Source organism: Stomoxys calcitrans, chromosome 2 (assembly GCF_963082655.1).
Source record: "Stomoxys calcitrans chromosome 2, idStoCalc2.1, whole genome shotgun sequence".
NCBI classification, from domain to species: Eukaryota; Metazoa; Arthropoda; class Insecta; order Diptera; family Muscidae; genus Stomoxys; species Stomoxys calcitrans.
The window spans coordinates 36,346,443-36,361,990 of record NC_081553.1 but is presented as its reverse complement, the minus strand read 5'-3'; the positions used below and the strand labels follow the sequence as shown (position 1 = coordinate 36,361,990).

Below are 15,548 nucleotides of genomic sequence, written 5' to 3'. Positions count from 1 at the left end.
TTTCCACTAGTTGCCTATAGGTATTCAACTGATTGAAACGGATTTTCAGAAAAAAAAGAAACTAAACAGATTTTAAAAGTGGATAAAATAGATTTTAAATAGAAACATTTCTCATGATATTATAATCGGCAATATTTTGTTAAAAAATCAACTGCATAAAAAAAATTAGAATTTTATTTAATATAAAATTCTAAATTTAAATTTTGTTTTTAATCAAAATCGAATCAAAACCCTTGATATATTTATTTTACAACTCACTATACAGTACAAGTCAAGCCATATTCTATTTTCACTCTTCCCAGTGCAAGGCAGAGGTAGTGGGTGAAAACAAAGTTTACTGGAATTTGTCGTCGATATTATGCGGTAACAGTCGATAACACGCTATTTTCACTGTAGTGTGAGGTATAAAATACTATCTCAGATGTTATACATAGGCTCTATATCATTTTAGTACTGTCCAATTCGAATCAGAGGTATTGCATAGATTTTCAGTGGAAAGTTACACAAGACAGCTATCGATATCGGGCTATAACAGGGGATACTACTACTAATTTTGTACTGTATAATGCTAATTTTGCCCATGAACATTCCACTAACGAACAGAGGCAAACTTCTCATATATCAATGAGTTCAGTCCGATGGTCTCACCAGGATTCGAACCCAGGCGTTCAGTATCATAGGCGGACATGCTAATAAGAGATCTGCAGCAGTCGAACGCAACTCATGCCTCAACCCATCATGTTTTAATTTTTGAATTACTCAAACAGTATATTTCTATGTATTGAAAACAACGCTACTTGAATGAACACACAAACACATGATGTTTAAGGTGGTGGGGGGTTTTTTATATTACCGCATGTTGTTGGTGAGTGGCGTTGATTTTGCTTTTTTGTCTTTTTGGATGTCGAGTACATGATTCTGAGTGCGAGTTAATAAAATGATGAAACATCCAAACAACGCTAAATTGTCATAAAATCTTATTTTGCATGTACTCGTAAGAGGGTGAAGTAGTGTTACCGTTGTGTGACTAATGTCGGAATTTCCAACCTTTTTAGAGTCAAATGACATATAGTTTAACCTTTTAAACTGACAACTATTCTACGATACTTCCTGCAAAATGCGACTTATAAATTCTTACAAGACCCTGTCTACTATTTTTTGAGAAAAAGTTTTTTTTTACTTTTTTAATCGAATTTTTATGCGACCTTTTCAAAAATCTCAACGGCAACCCTGTTTTAAACTATCAACAGAACTACCAAGATAACAATTTTCCATCCCTCAACCGTTTCTAAAGCAACACCGCAACATAATCAATATGATTCGATTGAATGCTTATGCTTTTTTGTGCCATTTCATTTGTTAGTTGTCTTTCTATTGCTCTCATTCTTTTATACATAACAACGCCTTTGACGAAGGCAAACGATGTTAGACGACGAATCATTCAAACGAGCAAATGTGTGTCATGGCTATTATTCATATGCCTCATGAGAGTGTGCCAAGGGCTGTTGCTGAGTTTATTTCAGTTTGCGTTATGTGTTGACATCCATTTTTTTTGGAGTATAACGCAAATCAAAAAAATGACACCGCTTGCAGTTCTCTGATGCTAACCTGTGCGCTACGGTGGCCTCCTTTGTACTGTATAATAATACTGTATGTACTGTATAATCATAATAATAATACTAAAATCAAACGTGGTCTTCACAAGCGAACCAAAAAAGAAGCTTAATACCGTAAAATTTGGAATTCTGACCGCATGAGACAACATTATTATTGAGCCATAGAAATCCATCTAGGGAAAAACTTTGGCTCGTTTGATTTTAGTATTGTACTGTAGTATTTAGTATTGTACTGTATTGCACTAAAATCAAACGAGCCAAAGTTTTCCCCTAGATGGATTTCCATGGCTCAATAATAAGCTAATAGGCTGGTATGTATCAGCAGTCCAAATATTACGGTATTAAGCTCCTTTTTCGTTCACTTGTGAAGACCACATTTTGTAATGGTAGACAGATGTTTAAGTGAGTCCAGACACCCGTTCGAGTAACTTAGTTTTAGAAAAACTGGATGTAAGATGTCAGATCCTTCTTAACGATTTCTTTGTTTAATTCTTTCTTGTATACAAATGTCTTTTTTTGTAAATCCTCTTTATGATAAGATTGCGGCTTCTACCAAATGATACTTGATTGTTGTATTAATAATGCTGGTCGGAAATTTGATAGTACTGGAAAGTTATCGATATTATGCGATAACAGCCAATAAGATAGCGGACACTACTAGAGCTGGCAAAATATCGATGGCACTATCAATATTTAACTTTTTGACTGAATATCGATTGATATTTTTTTTTGATGGATACTATCGCAAAAGTTAAATTTGTATTGAACACCCAGAAAGAAGAGATATAGATCCATTGATAAGTACACCGATCGACTCAGAATCACTTTCTGTCTGTCTGTCCGTCTGTCCATCTTAACTTGTGTACAAACTACAGGCCGCAATTTTCATTCGATCTTCTTCAAATTTCGTACAGGCATGGTTTTCGGGCTAGAGGAAAAAATCGGTTCAGATTTAGATATAGCTCCCATATATATGTTCGTCCGATTTGCAGTAATAATTCGATAAAATAGTAATTTGTTAACCGATTCTCTAGAAATTTGGCAAGAAGGAGTTTATCTTGACTCTTGGCATTACTGATCAGTTTCATAGAAATCGGTTCAGATTTAGATATAGCTCTCATATATATATAAAGGGTGATTTTTTTGAGGTTAGGATTTTCATGCATTAGTATTTGACAGTTAACGTGGGATTTCAGACATGGTGTCAAAGAGAAAGATGCTCAGTATGCTTTGACATTTCATCATGAATAGACTTACTAACGAGCAACGCTTGCAAATCATTTTCAGTGAATGGGCCCTAGAAAAGTTGGCAGAAAATCCGCTTTTTTATTTATCGACAAATTTTGTTCAGCGATGAGGCTCATTTCTGGTTGAATGGCTACGTAAATAAGCAAAATTGCCGCATTTGGAGTGAAGAGCAACCAGAAGCCGTTCAAGAACTGCCCATGCATCCCGAAAAATGCACTGTTTGGTGTGGTTTGTACGCTGGTGGAATCATTGGACCGTATTTTTTCAAAGATGCTGTTGGACGCAACGTTACGGTGAATGAACACATTTCGAACCGAACACTGATTTTGGTAATAAAATTCAATGATTTGCAAGCGTTGCTCGTTAGTAAGTCTATTCATGATGAAATGTCAAAGCATACTGAGCATCTTTCTCTTTGACACCATGTCTGAAATCCCACGTGATCTGTCAAATACTAATGCATGAAAATCCTAACCTCAAAAAAATCACCCTTTATATATATATCGCCCGATTTTTACTCCTAGAGCCACTGCAAGCTCATTTATTCACCAATCGTGCCAAAATTTTGTACAACGCCTTTCTCGACGACTTCCACAATATCCATAAGTTTTGGTCGAAATCGGTTCAGATATAGATATAGCTCCCATATATATGTTTGTCCGATTTTGAGAAATATTTCAATAAAGTGCTCATTTGCCAACCGATTCTCTCGAAATTTAGCAGGAAGGATTTTGTTTTGACTCTCGACATTGACTAGACATAGCTCTCATATATATATATCGCCCGATTTTTACAGCACTTACACCCTTTTGCTATTTATTTGAATTAAACAGCTGGTTTTCATAAAACAGCTTTTTGGTGCTGCAAATTTCTGTTGGGAAAAAACCCTTCAATTGAAAATTGGAAGCTCTCAATTACCGAACTCTCAAAATTCTGTTTACTCTCACGCAGTCTCCCCTTCTCTTCTGCTGGCAAGTAAAATACGCGAACGACTTCCAAATGTGTGCAAATTGCACAAAATTTTTTCTGTATAACAGCTGTTTAATGTTGCAAATTTCTGCTGAGAAAAAACCTCCAGTAGAAATTTGCAAGCTCTCTATTATAAAACTCAAAATGATGCTCGTTCTTACGCACTCTCCCGCTCTCTTCTGCTGGCAGATAAAGTACACAGAGAAAACAAAAATCGGGTTCAATCACGAAATTAATTAATTCAATTAATTTTTTAAATGAAACTGATAATATCAGTCACCGTGTTGGAAAAATTGAAAAAATTTTCAATAAAAAAATTGCATATTCAATCAAAATACTGATTGAAATTTTCAATTAATTTTTTAATTTATCCAATTAAAAAATGATTGACATTTTCTGAAAATTCGAATCAATTCCTTTATTTGGTGCACAGATGTTTTCCTCGTGGAACATGAACTTTAGGTGCGTTGTTTGGGCAGAGGTCCGTGGACACCCGTATACAAAAAAACTCCCCCACGGGGGTTCCACAAAAAATTTCGGGTGTCTAGTAGGTGTGCACGGGGGTGGCATCCCTTGGCCGATGAAGTACTTCATCGGATTAATCTGGCACGTAGCAGCGGCTACCATGGTATTGCTCTATATTTGTCGAAATGTGGGACGTATGCGTCTGTGAAATCTCATTCCCTTTATATTAAGGGGACAAATAAGCCCTGAATTGAATTTGCTTAAGCACCATATTTAAAAATTTTTCAAGATTCGATTAAAAAATTTTCAATTAAAAATTAATTGAATCAATTAATTTTCTAATTGAAAATGAGTCAAATTTCAATTACGACCGTAGTTGAAAAAAATCACATTCAATTAAAAAATTATTGAATCAATTAATTTTTTAATTGAAAACGATTTTATTTTCTAGAAGGTTTCCATGGGCATTATGGTAATGTTTTTGTAATGAATAAAACTAATTTAATTCATTCTTGTTTCCCAACGTTTCGTTAGTTTATTTCCGACTTCTTCAGGTTTTTTTTTTAATTTCTATTGGAGAGCAAAGAAGGCTATGAATTTCAATTAAATTTTTAATTGAAAATTGTTTGCAATTTTTTTTTTCAGTGTACGCGGACGACTTCCAGTGCAAATCTGCACACATTTTTGAGTACGCGAACACTCTTAATACTGTGTCTTATTTTAGTTCTATCCTGTGAAAGTCACATGCACTGGATAGCAATATAGTCCAAAGTTATCGATATTTTGCGATAGTAGCCAATTTGCACTTACTTCTCTCATGTAAATGAGTGCTGTCCGATTCTAGTTTAAACTGAATGATAGAGGTCTTCTTTTTTATAACCGAGTCCGAACGGCGTGCTGTTGAGCAACACCTCTCCTTAAAGAAGGCCCAAAAATGTAGCCAGTTTAGTGAAGGGATAACCACAACTGTAAATTGAAGTCAGGTGAGAGTAGTGGGCATTAGCAGACAATATGAAATCGCTGCGAGTAGCGGGCACAATCCGTGTCAGGATCACGAGTGGCTTGTTTAAGCACACTTGAGAACATATAATGTTTTCACGTCAACAACGGGAATCACTGCGAGTCACAGTAGCAACGAGTGCCTAGATTACCAATGGCTTGCGTAAGATCGAGGGAATATAATTTTGCCACTTTAATAATGGAATCACGGGCTATCTCGCTGGAATGAGACGTATCGATATCAATAGACGCGACAAGTGTCTAGATTATGAGGGGCCTGCATAAGCATACTCGAGGGTATATTGGGTCTTATGCATTTCATTGGTAAGCATACACGTAAATTTTATTACATCGACTGAGGTACGGAAGTTCGCGCCCTAAATAAGCAAGAGCACGATAAAAGACATGAGTCACTATTGGAAAAGACAATTCCTTGGGGCCCTTGTAGCATAGGTGAAAATACCAAAGCACTTAATGACTGCACTTCTGCCTTGCCAATTCTTTAAAAAAGCTTAACTTATCTTTTGTATTTATCATTCTACATGTTGCTGTATTTATCATTCTACATGTTGCAAAAAAAATTGCATTTACTTGTTGCTGGCAATTAACCAAGGGCTGGCTGTAGCTTGCCTCCTATGTCGTGCGTATGTGGTTAGAATGTGTTCGTATTTTACAGTTATATGGCCTTAACTCTTATGCGTTTACATGGCACATCTGATGTATGGTCATTAGTATTGGTGAAAACAATGGTGTATGCATCACATGTACACATATTCATCAATCATGGCTGAAAAATCGAAATCATTTGATTTTTTTCGAGGAATGGCGTCTATCGATTACCGTTTACAAAGAAAAGTGCAATCATTAATTGGCAGATATTGAAAAACATGTTATGTGCCAAATAAAGTTATGAAAGCAGAAGTAAAGTATGAAAAATCAAAGAAAAGAAAAAATCGATGTACCGTTTTTGAAAAAAGCTGTAATCAACACATACACGCATGGAATGTTCATGGGCAAAATTTGCAATTCTACACACGATGAGTACGATCATGATGTGCCGTCTAAAAGGGCCATTAAGGTTGCGGTCAATGGAAGCATTGATCAAAAACACAAAAACATGAAAAAGCCATACATCAAATATGGGAAGTAATATTATTATTTCATCTGCATTTTGAATTTGTTGTTGACATAACCCATTCTATAACTCGGGATTTGTTACTTACACCGCAACTTTGATTTGTTCTAAGACGTCGTGAAATTTTATTATGTGCACAGTGACAATGAAGAAAATGTGAACATTGGAAATCCTTGGGAAACTAATAATCTGGAAAAAAATTTACTATGGCAACCCTACAAAAAAAAATTATAAGTCTTACTAGGCAAAACTACAATTATTAAAATTATAATTGGAAAAATAAATTGGTATTAAGTAAATCATCATCCATTCAGAACTCCGAACAGGGAAACATGTTGACATGACAAAACAAAAATTAAAAGAAATAAACAAATGGAAGTAACTTTATGCAAATTAAGTTAAACAAAAGTATGTAATGTTGTTTTTAAATAAAATCATAAGTAAATGCTTAGTTGTGTATGTATGTAAGTACTTAATACATGTTTTATATGTACTTAAGTTTAAATGTTATTTATAAAAGGCAAACAAGCAAAAAAAAAATACAAAAAAATAAATCCTAGAGAGTTTATGTATGTGTATTTTGTAAAATTTACAAAAGAGTAATTAAAATGAAACTACTATAGAATAATACTTTTGAATATGCCGTTAAAACAAAGCAAAAAGAAATTGGGCGTTAGAGATACTCAAACAAAAACAAAAAATGTAGACGCTAGAGCGATTGTTGCCCTGGCTTTTGTTTTGTGTCTTTGTTAACGCAAATGAGCGATTGCAAACAAAAAAAAAAAACAGCAAAAAAATGCAGCAAATCTCTAAATAATTTAAATCTAACATAGAAACTGTGATAAAGTTATATTTAATAATAATAAAATATGAATTATATGTGGCAATTACATTATCGATAATAATATAAATATAGATATTTATACGTCGGTATATGTATGTGTATCTATCTCAATGCTATAATATTAACAAAAACAAAACAAACAACAACAAAATGTGTTTTAATTTGAATATAAAAAAAATAAATCTAATTATATTGTGTTGAACGAAACATTAGTACAAATATCGTTTAATATTATTTATGTGGACTGGGCAATGCAATAGGCGGGAGATAATTATAATCGTAAGATTAAATCTACCATCTTTTAAATGTGCACACAATGTCGAAGCTAAACAACGAAATCCGAGAAAGGCCTACAGATCACCATCTTTCTCGTGGCGATGGGTCCTTTGGACCGGAACGAGTTTGCTCACCTACTAGAACTTGAAGAGGATTGCCACCTCCGCATGAAAATGTGGCTACAACAACAGCAACCATCAGAAAAAAAAAAGAAGAAGAATCCGGCGCGAAAGGAAGCTTTTTTTTTTTCTGTGAATTTTGTAATTGAAAAAATTGATTAAAAACCCCTTAGAATGGTTTATCCCGAAAGTAAGTACTTCGATACGGATGATGGGAAGAAGATCCCACTACCGCGTATTAGGAGATACGATCATTTTCAAGCGGAGTATATCGCCATCATTTAACCGCATGGGGCAGGCCCCAAATTTCGATTGATGCAGCTTTGTGCGAGCCTCTACTCCAAATACAAGGACTTGGACATTCATTATATCACGAAAAGGAAAATACGTCTAATAAGCACTGATATGGGTACCATAAATAGTATTGTTGCAGATGACGATCTTCGCCGTAAATGTAATGTCTTTATTCCGGTTGAGCTGTGTGAGACGAAGGCTGTCGTTGAAATTCCAGCTGAGACTGATATTACCGAAGCCCACATTTTTAAGAACGCAGCAACAAGTCATCGTGCTGAATACGGCTATCTGCCAAGCGAACCACGTATTACTGAGGTAAAACGGATGACAAAACCCGATCCAGAGAAGGCTGATACACGTTTGGACATCGATATGGTAGTCATATGCTTTACCGGCGATTTACTACCATCTCACATATCGCTCGATAGGGTAATATTTCCCGTTAAACCGTTCATCGAGTACACCCCACAATGTAGACGATGCTGGAGATATGGTCATACTACCAAGGCATGTCGCAGATTTGAGGAGATTTGTTCGCGTTGTGGCACTTCTCATGCTGGTACCTGCAATGGCGCAGTGAGATGTGTGAATTGCAACGGTACTCATGAGGCTACTTCATTCGAATGCCACGTTCGAATGGATTTACGTGAGAGGGCGAGAGTTAAGGCTGAACTGAGAATGCCCAAGAGGACCACTCTTCAAAATCAACAGGCAGCAGACCCAATCAATGATTCGTTTGTATACACTGATGTAGATTTTCCGGCTATTAATTCGAAGAGGCCTAAATTGGTACGCTTGAATAGACCTCGGAAAAGAAGAGGTCAGACGAAAACACTGGTTAATGATACTAGCATGTTGGAGGAAGACAACAATGCCTCTGAATCAGAGGTGGTGACTCCTGACGAGAGACCAACTGTAATACCAGATATATCACCAACAGAACTTTCAACTGAGGATGTCAGTTCACTTAATTTGCCAGAAGACGCCGACGGGATTATTATGGAACCGATCGGAACTTCAACATGTGAAGATATTGTTATCACGGAGGAAGTGATTAACGAAAAAACAAACATTACTAAGACGACGCTCAACGACGAGCCAATAACATCAAGTGTCAAACCCAAAACCAGCAATACAACATCAACCACCAATTGTAACACAACGTCTTTACAAGATCCCTTTCAAAAATTCCAACAATCTGTTCCTATTGAAGAAAACTACCTAATCCCTAATGAGGATCAGGACTTACGTTTTACACAATATAAAGATAAGTGCTAGATGAAGTTAATTCAAATAAATCTCACTAGTATCAGGAACAAGAAATCACAACTTATGGAATTTTTGAGGGAGCGCGAAATTGATGTAGCATGTCTTTCTGAGACATTCTTAGACCCGGATGAGGCTTTTACAATACCTGGATATGACATGATAAGATGGGACAGAACCACCAATGGCGGAGGTGTTGCCATCTTATTACGAAGAACACTGACATACAGGGCTATCCCGATCATAACTACTAACAACAGATTGGAAATTGCCGCGTGCAAACTGGAGACTCATTTTGGCAACATCGTAATTATGTCGGCATACATACCACCATCTGCCACTTTTAACAAGAACGATCTTAGCCACATGTTGTCTTTGGTTAATAGTGATGATCACTATATAATTTGCGGAGATTTCAACAGCCATCACCAGATATGGGGTAATCGTAATATTGACGACAAAGGTTCGATGATGGTCGAATTCATAGAGGACAACGATATAGTACTGCTGAATGATGGATCTAAAACGTTTTTTGGTTGCGCAAATCCTACCGCGATTGACCTTACATTATGCAACCCATCGTTGGCTCTGATTGCAACATGGACAGCCATGAATGAAACCTTAGGTAGCGGGCATTGTGTGATAAGGGTATCACTTCAATTAAGACCTAAGGTCCAACAAAAGATCTCTTATGGTGTCCCTCGTTTTATCCCTAAAGACACCTTAAACCAGGGTGTTTGGGGCATACTTCAGAGCGACACTTTTAGGATGACACAAGAGGGTGAGAAATTTGATGTGTTTTCTAGACTTTTTTATGAAAAGTTTAAGGCAAGGACTGATATGAAAAATCACCCTGACACGCCATGGTGGAACTTAAATTGCAAGAGGACTAAGGCTAAACAAATTCGAGCTGTTTGCGAATTCAGGAAGAGGCCATCGAGGGAGAATTTTAAGAGATTTGCTTTATCCAAAAAAGAGTACTTTTACACTATCAGGTCCGAGAAAAGGCGTGGCTGGAAGTTGACATGTGAGGGTATAGACTCAGAGATAACACCTACTGAACTTTGGAAGATCATTAAGAGATTTAGAGGCATGCACGTTCCCAAATCACCCTCAATACCTGATTCATGTATAGATCCATTTTGTGATACACTTGCCGGTCCTCAGGGCCCTATTTTTATTTCTCCATGCTATGAAGATGAGGTTCCCGATGCCGCGTTCTCAATGCCAGAGTTGGAAATGGTAATTGCTGCCTCTCGGGATACCACACCCGGCTTTGATGGCATTCGCAATGGCCATATCAAGGAATTTGATGGTGATATTAGGAATGCACTCCTTGACTTATTTAACGATGTGTGGAGAAGCAGACGTATTCCAGTCTCATGGATGCAATATAGGATAACACCGATACATAAAAGAGGTAAGCCTAATGATCAACCTGATTCATATAGGTCCATAGCCGTCCTGTCCTGTTTACGTAAGTTGTTCGAAAAAATGATTTGTCACAGAGTCGAGCACCATTTGGAATATGAAACCAGGATGAATAACTCACAATTTGGATTTAGACGCGGAAGATCTACCTACGACAATGTTGTGACCCTCTGGTCGGCAGCCCAGGTTGCAAGGAAGGAGGGCAAATTTACAATTTGTTTATTTCTCGATATTAAAAGCGCCTTTGAGAATGTGAACATTGACTTATTGATATCCAGATATAGGACACTTGGAATTAGCGGACATACATGCGAGGTGCTATACAACCTACTACGATATAAAGACCTTTTTATGGAGAGGAACGGTAAGACCTATCGGAGGAGGTCATTTACCGGAACACCACAAGGCTCGGTAATCAGTCCTTTAAGCTTTAATGTTTACATAAATGATCTTTTTGGCAACTTGGAATCTGAGATTTTGGGATACGCCGATGATGTAGCTGTGTTTTACTCTGACTCGTCATTGGAGAGGTGTATTGAGAAAGTACAGCACGACGTATTTATTTTGGAGAATAGATTGAGCGAGTTGCAGCTTTCACTCTCTCCAAGTAAATCGAAGGCTATGCTGATATTACCCGGCAGGAGGCGCTTGGGCCCATTGAATCCATGTTTGTTGATTGGAGGTTCCTCAGTCGAATTCGTCAGTACATTCTGTTTTCTTGGTTACATACTGGATCCACACCTTAAACTTGACAGACACGTCAAATATGTCAAGAAAAACTGTTTTGCGTTCATGAATATCTTGAGAGCATTGTGTGGCGTTACGTGGGGTGCAGATCCGCAAAATTTATTACTACTCTACAAGGGAGTGGTAAGACCCAGAATGGAATACATGGCTCCGTTGTTAATGGATTGCTCTCCCGCCGAGTCTCTTATTTTACAAAGAGTACAATTCAAGGCCATAAGGGTCGCTCTGGGAGCGATGATCTCTACTCACACCCTTGCGTTGGAACAGCAAGCTAAAATCATGCCAGTGCCGGAGAGAATTGGACTTTTGGCGAATAATTACATCAACAAGATCATCTCTAACAGAACACATCCAGCAAGAAAATATATAATGAGATATATCAACAACGGTTTCTCGGGATCTGTGTTCATGTTCGAATATGGAAAGAAAATTCGTGAGTTTAAGATCGAGGACTACGAAAAGATACCTAGATATCAACACCCTTTCGACAGTGTTACGTATAGACCTAAGGTGGAATTTATGGATGTTCGAAAGGGATGCACAGATGAGAAGATCGTGTTGCAGCAATTTAACCAGATCATTGAAGATAGATGGAGACAATATACCAGGATATACACAGACGGATCTAAGACTCGAGAAAGGACTGGCCTTGCATTTTGGGTTCCAGATATGGACATAGAGGCTTCCTTCTCGATACACCCAGTTAATACAATATTCTCTGCAGAGGTGTACGCAATAGTCGAGTCGCTAAAATTCATAAAGGTGAATGATATTGGTCAATACATTATTATCTCAGACAGCAGGTCGGTGTTATCGGCCTTGGATACATTTGGAAACAACAGGACACATCCACACATATGGTCAATAAAACACCTCTTACATCAATTGGCCGTGGCTGGCTACACGATAATTTTTCTGTGGGTACCCAGTCATATGGGTATACCAGGAAATGAGTACGTTGACTCTGTTGCAGTGAATCATGAGGATGCCACGGACCATCCTGCGATACCCCATATGGAGATAAAATCATATGACAAGGCTAATGCTATCTGTCGATGGCAACAAAAATGGGACGACAGCCCTCACGGCCGCAGACTCTACTCTCTATCCCGTACGGTGAATACTACGCCATGGTTTAAAGATCGGAAATTACCTAGGGGTGTAATAACCCTCATTTGCAGACTCAGATTTGGACATACACTAGCCAGAGAGCATCTGAAAAGAATTAACATAGTCGATACCGACTTATGTGAGTGTGGCTCTATTCAGTCTATAGACCATCTCACATTTGAATGCCCCAACATGGATTTAGACGCCAGAGACCTACTGATTGACAGGGCCAGAAGAATCGGAATCAACCGAACTAGCTGTCTGGAAATATTGCAGAAGGACGACTGCAATCTGTACATGGCAATTTATAAATTTTATAAACGTTCCAACAAATTACTTTAAAAATTTCAACAATCAACCCTATCAAACAATCAAACAACATTAAATTTCAACAATGCAACCCGGCAATTTACTATAATCCCCAACTATGGATCCCAGGAAAGGTGGCATCATAGATCTGGTGTCTCAGTCACCTTTTATTAAATGTTTCATATGCGCAGCATATGAAACCAAGAAGAAGAAGAAGAAGAAGAACAGCAACCATCATTCCATACATATGGCAACTACAAGCTAGCTTTTGACCATCGCATCAATTCACTGTGAATGAATATATTTTATCAAGTATTTAGACTATCTAAAACACTGCTCAACAATTGTTTTTAATTTCCAGTTTTTTATATTTCCGCGGGAAGGGAATATGATTATAGTTAAATTTTTTCGATAACTGTTTTTTGATGGTTATCGATAGAGGATATCGAATTACATACCCTCTCCAAATATAAGATAAGCGTCCGAAATAAGTTGAAACCAACTGGACAAAATTCGGAAGGCTTCTCATCAGAAGACTTGGGCAAGATACTTAAGACAGTCCAAGCATAGAAGACTTTGACGAAAATGTCAACAGGTTTACGACTGCACTGGTGGGGTTCTTCGAGGATAGTTGTCCTCTTCGGGAAAGGAAATCAGCCCAAGGAGAACCCTGGATGACCGGAGAGATTCACTATATTGGGAAAGAGGTCCTCAGACTTTTCAACAGAGCACGTCGTAAAAAGCGAAAGTTTATTGGGATGTGTATGACACACGGCTCAAGGAATACAATAGGATTACCAGAGCTTCCTCCAGGAAGCTTTTCTGCTAACAGGTCTATAGCGTTAATGACGCCGCCAAGATAAAAAAGTTTCTCTCAAAAACCCATGTCCAAACTGAAACTTTAATAGACGACAAGGAAGTGAGAGCATAGACAACGGAGGACATGTTGAGGCTTTTGATGAAAACCCATTTTCCACAGGATACGACGGGATTCCCGGAGACACCGGAGTCTTCGAATAATGACGTTGATCGAAGGTTTATAATTACTAAATTTATGGTGAAGGAATTCCTGAGAAACTTCAAACCATTTAAGTACCCCGGAACTGATGGAATATTTCTGGCGTTACTACAGAAACAGGCAGACTATCTGGCGCCTCATCTGGCCAATATTTTCACAGTGTGTCTAGGACTTGCATATACTCCAAAGTCAGGGAGGAGGCAATGGTGGTGTTTTTACCCAAGCCCGGCGAGGCAAGTTATGCGACACCAAAGGCCTACAGACCCATAAGCCTTACGTTCTTTCTACTCAAAACAATGGAACGTGTTGTGGACACCATGATAAAGAGTGGGCTTTCAGCGAACTACTAACATATAAACAGTATGCCTATGTCACGGAAAGGTGGGTGTAGACTGCCCTGCACGAGGTTGTGCATAAAATAGAAGAATCGTTCGATGCCAAAACGTACACCTTGGCGGAATGCATTGACATCGAGGGGGCTTTTAAGAATGTGCGGACCGATACACTCATCCAATCCTTAGACCAGTACCGGGTGTACTCGGTCCTTAGAGACTGGACAAACCATATGCTAAGGAACAGGTGGATAAAGGATAAGGGTCAAAGTGGCACAAGGCACTCCACAAGCAAGCATTTTATCGCCATTCCTATGGGTAACCACCATAAATGACCTATTACGAATGCTGACTGAGGAGGGATTTGAACCTGCCTGCTACGCACACGAAATTATAATACTTCTAAGTGGTAAGGTCCTGTATATGGTATATGACTGGGCCAGACCCAGAGGTGTCAATGTTAACCCAGAGAAGCCTGAAATATGCCTGTTGACGAGGAAGACGAAGGTGTGCCAATTTAACGCACCACGCTTCCTCTTTACGACGATTTTGATATCTGACAAGGTCAAATACTTAGGTGCGATCTTGGACAGGAAACTGAATTGGAAGTGTCACATTCAGCAGCGTACTGAGAAGGCTCACAGATGTTGGGCACTATACAGACGGACCGTAGGCTCTAAATGGGGCTTGAATCCGAGGATAGTCAACTGGCTCTACAGGAGCGTGATTAGACCAATACTTAATTACGCCTCAGTAGTTTGGTGGACTGCTATGGAGAAAAAGTGCAACATAAGGACTATACAACAGATTCAGAGAACATGTTGTATTGGCATAGACGGAGCGATGAGGACCACGCCCACTAGGGCACTGGAGACTATTCCAGATATCCGACCCATTGACATATAGATTAAGTGTGAGGCAACCACTGCAGCTATGAGACTTAAGGCGATAAGAGAATAGATTGAGGATGGGAGCAGCTCATACCATCGTGGTATAAGCGAGGCGACGATAGGAAACCTGGAAGGAAGGGAAGAGGTTTCCGATCGGATACATGAGATTAACCTTGAAGTCGAGTGCAAGGCACTACTGCCATCGGCACAGTCTTGGATTGACAGAACCCTAATATTGCCAACTGGAAGATCATGTTACTTGGATGGATCAAAGCTAGAGGACAGTGTGGGCTTGGGGGTCTACACTGAGAACCCAGGGATTGAGATGTGTTTTAGACTGCCTGACCATAATACGGCGGAGATCCGGGCGATCACGGAATGCGTGAAGTGGTGTGGTGCTAACGCGAGAACGTCGAGTATGAACATTTTTAGGGACAGTTCAACGGTAGGAACTAGAAGCTATCTTCCTTCTTCTGTTCC

The 15,548-nt window shown here is 38.5% G+C and overlaps 1 protein-coding gene across 1 annotated transcript in view; it reads left to right on the top strand.

The window, feature by feature from the left end:
* The window catches only part of LOC106090229 (protein dispatched), a 69,195-nt gene that overhangs the window by 23,022 nt on the left and 30,625 nt on the right, over positions 1 to 15,548 (top strand). The gene's annotated exons all lie outside the window — the stretch shown is intronic.